General features: G+C 41.6%; 1 pseudogene; it reads left to right on the top strand.

Moving 5' to 3' along the window:
• The first annotated feature begins 1,285 nt into the window (after positions 1-1,285).
• On the top strand, positions 1,286-4,268 carry LOC138671762 (adiponectin pseudogene; annotated as a pseudogene).
• Positions 4,269-4,494: the final 226 nt, after the last annotated feature.

The following is a 4,494-nucleotide window of genomic DNA, read 5'->3' on the forward strand; positions in this document are numbered from 1 at the left end:
ACGGTGAGCAAAAATCCCAGAACCACGCGGGGGGACCTAGTGAATGAACTGCAGAGAGCTGAGACCAATGTAACAAGGCCTACCATAAGTAACACACTACGCCACCATGGACTCAGATCCTGCAGTGCCAGACGTGTCCCACTGCTTAAGCCAGTACATGTCCGGGCCCATCTGAAGTTTGCTAGAGAGCATTTGCATGATCCAGAGGAGTTTTGGGAGAATGTCCTATGGTCTGATGAAACCAAACTGGAACTGTTTGGTAGAAACACAACTTGTCGTGTTTGGAGGAAAAAGAATACTGAGTTGCATCCATCAAACACCATACCTACTGTAAAGCATGGTGGTGGAAACATCATGCTTTGGGCTGTTTCTCTGCAAAGGGGCCAGGACGACTGATCCGGGTACATGAAAGAATGAATGGGGCCATGTATCGTGAGATTTTGAGTGCAAACCTCCTTCCATCAGCAAGGGCATTGAAGATGAAACGTGGCTGGGTCTTTCAACATGACAATGATCCAAAGCACACCGCCAGGGCAACGAAGGAGTGGCTTCGTAAGCATTTCAAGGTCCTGGAGTGGCCTAGCCAGTCTCCAGATCTCAACCCTATAGAAAACCTTTGGAGAGAGTTGAAAGTCTGTGTTGCCAAGCGAAAAGCCAAAAACACCACTGCTCTAGAGGAGATCTGCATGGAGGAATGGGCCAACATACCAACAACAGTGTGTGGCAACCTTGTGAAGACTTACAGAAAACGTTTGACCTCTGTCATTGCCAACAAAGGATATATTACAAAGTATTGAGATGAAATTTTGTTTCTGACCAAATACTTATTTTCCACCATAATATGCAAATAAAATGTTAAAAAAACAGACAATGTGATTTTCTGGATTTTTTTTTTCTCAGTTTGTCTCCCATAGTTGAGGTCTACCTATGATGTAAATTACAGACGCCTCTCATCTTTTTAAGTGGTGGAACTTGCACTATTGCTGACTGACTAAATACTTTTTTGCCCCACTGTATGATGTGAAATGTTTTTATGTGCAATATAATCATTATAATTTGTTATAACTAACCACAATTTGTTACTATGCCCAGGCAACGGCGGGCTCTTCAGCTAGTAAATAAAAAATGAATGCATTTGGTGAAGTGAAGTGGGCTGCACTGTTGTTTTTCCACACATGTAATCTAAGGATGCATCAATTAACAGGAGCCGATACAGCACAGATCTGTTCATTGTTTAGTAGCAATTCTAGGGTACGTGTGAGTGAGAGCTGACCTGTATCTAAGAATGGACACTACACAGTGTACAAAGACTCTTTACACTGTGAACATCGTTTTTGGAGATGCAAACAGCTGGTTGGTGGAGGTACCTGCTGTCGGACCCTCTCAATTTAATATTGATGATGGTTCATCCAAATTCAAGAGTGAGAAGGCTAAAGGCAATGATGGCTGCACATCAATAAGTTACTGCTGCTTCTCTTTCTTATGGCTGCAAAATCTTAGCTGAAACAAGATAAAGGACTCTTATTGTAATTGGTCGGGGATCTATGAAGTTGGACCCCGTTTATCAACACTTGTTGCATATCCTAAATATACAGTTAGGGCCAGAAATATTTGGACAGTGACACAATTTTCGCGAGTTGGGCTCTGCATGCCACCACATTGGATTTGAAATGAAACCTCTACAACAGAATTCAAGTGCAGATTGTAACGTTTAATTTGAAGGGTTGAACAAAAATATCTGATAGAAAATGTAGGAATTGTACACATTTCTTTACAAACACTCCACATTTTAGGAGGTCAAAAGTAATTGGACAAATAAACATAACCCAAACAAAATATTTTTATTTTCAATATTTTGTTGCAAATCCTTTGGAGGCAATCACTGCCTTAAGTCTGGAACCCATGGACATCACCAAACGCTGGGTTTCCTCCTTCTTAATGCTTTGCCAGGCCTTTACAGCCGCAGCCTTCAGGTCTTGCTTGTTTGTGGGTCTTTCCGTCTTAAGTCTGGATTTGAGCAAGTGAAATGCATGCTCAATTGGGTTTAGATCTGGAGATTGACTTGGCCATTGCAGAATGTTCCACTTTTTGGCACTCATGAACTCCTGGGTAGCTTTGGCTGTATGCTTGGGGTCATTGTCCATCTGTACTATGAAGCGCCGTCCAATCAACTTTGCAGCATTTGGCTGAATCTGGGCTGAAAGTATATCCCGGTACACTTCAGAATTCATCCGGCTACTCTTGTCTGCTCTTATGTCATCAATAAACACAAGTGACACAGTGCCATTGAAAGCCATGCATGCCCATGCCATCACGTTGCCTCCACCATGTTTTACAGAGGATGTGGTGTGCCTTGGATCATGTGCCGTTCCCTTTCTTCTCCAAACTTTTTTCTTCCCATCATTCTGGTACAGGTTGATCTTTGTCTCATCTGTCCATAGAATACTTTTCCAGAACTGAGCTGGCTTCTTGAGGTGTTTTTCTGCAAATTTAACTCTGGCCTGTCTATTTTTGGTATTGATGAATGGTTTGCATCTAGATGTGAACCCTTTGTATTTACTGTCATGGAGTCTTCTGTTTACTGTTGACTTAGAGACAGATACACCTACTTCACTGAGAGTGTTCTGGACTTCAGTTGATGTTGTGAACGGGTTCTTCTTCACCAAATTAAGTATGCGGCGATCATCCACCACTGTTGTCATCCGTGGACGCCCAGGCCTTTTTGAGTTCCCAAGCTCACCAGTCAATTCCTTTTTTCTCAGAATGTACCCAACTGTTGATTTTGCTACTCCAAGCATGTCTGCTATCTCTCTGATGGATTTTTTCTTTTTTTTCAGCCTCAGGATGTTCTGCTTCACCTCAATTGAGAGTTCCTTTGACCGCATGTTGTCTGCTCACAGCAACAGCTTCCAAATGCAAAACCACACACCTGGAATCCACCCCTGACCTTTTAACTACTTCATTGATTACAGGTTAACGAGGGAGACGCCTTCAGAGTTAATTGCAGCCCTTAGAGTCCATTGTCCAATTACTTTTGGTCCCTTGAAAAAGAGGACGCTATGCATTACAGAGCTATAATTCCTAAACCCTTTCTCCGATTTGGATGTGGAAACTATCATATTGCAGCTGGGAGTGTGCACTTTCAGCCCATATTATATATATAATTGTATTTCTGAACATGTTTTTGTAAACAGCTAAAATAACAAAACTTGTGTCACTGTCCAAATATTTCTGGCCCTAACTGTATGCCATAAATCTAATTTGTTGGAACCCTTTAATATATTGGGGTCCCCAACTCCCCAAGGTGCTACTGGGGGTCACACATCATTCCACTAAACCACTTCATCTCACCGGAGTCAACAGAGTAGCATGTGTGAATGTTATGAAGTACTATATTATACTTTTTCGGAAAACCAATTAACAAAGTGTTCATCTATGTTCTGCTTACTGCTAACAATTCCATCATTCTCTCTTCTTAGATGAGACGGGTCCCATTCCCAATTGCGATCCTTGTGATCATACACTGTCTTCTAGGGAAATGTGAAGTAACCAAATATGAATGTTGTACAGGAGTCCCAGGTATCCCAGGATCACCAGGACTGAATGGACAGCATGGACCTCCAGGAAGGGATGGAAAAGATGGGGAACACGGACCAAAAGGTGTCCAAGGTGCATTTCTCCAAGAGGGCAAAGTTAATTTAAACAGAAAAGGATATTATTTAAAAGATTTCTTACAATTCCAGTGTAAGGCATATTGTTATTCTTTTTTTTTTCTAGGAACACCTGGAGAAAATGGACCACAAGGTCCCCCTGGTAAAGCAGGTCCTGCAGGTTCTCCTGGCCTTACAGGTAAACCAGGCTTACCAGGACCACCAGGAACAAGGCAAATATTTGCATTTCATGTTGGGCTGAAATCTTCCAGTCCATCAAGCGATGGCCCGATTATATTTCCAAAAGTTTTTTACAACGAGCAAAGCATTTACAACACAGGAAGTGGAAAGTTCATATCTCCTGTAGACGGTCTTTACTTCTTCACATATCAAATTACAGTCTATAATAAAAATGTACATATTTCCCTAAGACATAATGGTAACATTATGCAGTACATGTATCACGTATATTCTTCTAATACTAACCAAGCCTCTGGGGCTTCAATTCTAGCTTTGAAAGAAAAGGATGAGGTTTGGCTTCAGGTTGTAGGAACCAACAACGGTCTTTATGCTGATAGTGATGACGACTCTACATTCTCAGGCTTTCTGATATCATGAATCTGGAAGCCATAACATTTTTACACCAATATATTAATGTAATGTAAAATAAAAATCAAAACTATAAAATAGTTTTTGCATTGCAGATGATAAAATGCTTGTGCATGCCCTCATCTTCTGCCTCGACTACTGCATCATCCTTTTCTGTGGCCACCCTGGTAACACCCTTGCACCTCTCCAGTCCATCCTTAACTCTGCTGCCCAATTCATCTCTCTCCTCGCTACT

Source organism: Ranitomeya imitator, chromosome 3 (genome assembly GCF_032444005.1).
Source record: "Ranitomeya imitator isolate aRanImi1 chromosome 3, aRanImi1.pri, whole genome shotgun sequence".
Classification (NCBI taxonomy): Eukaryota; Metazoa; Chordata; class Amphibia; order Anura; family Dendrobatidae; genus Ranitomeya; species Ranitomeya imitator.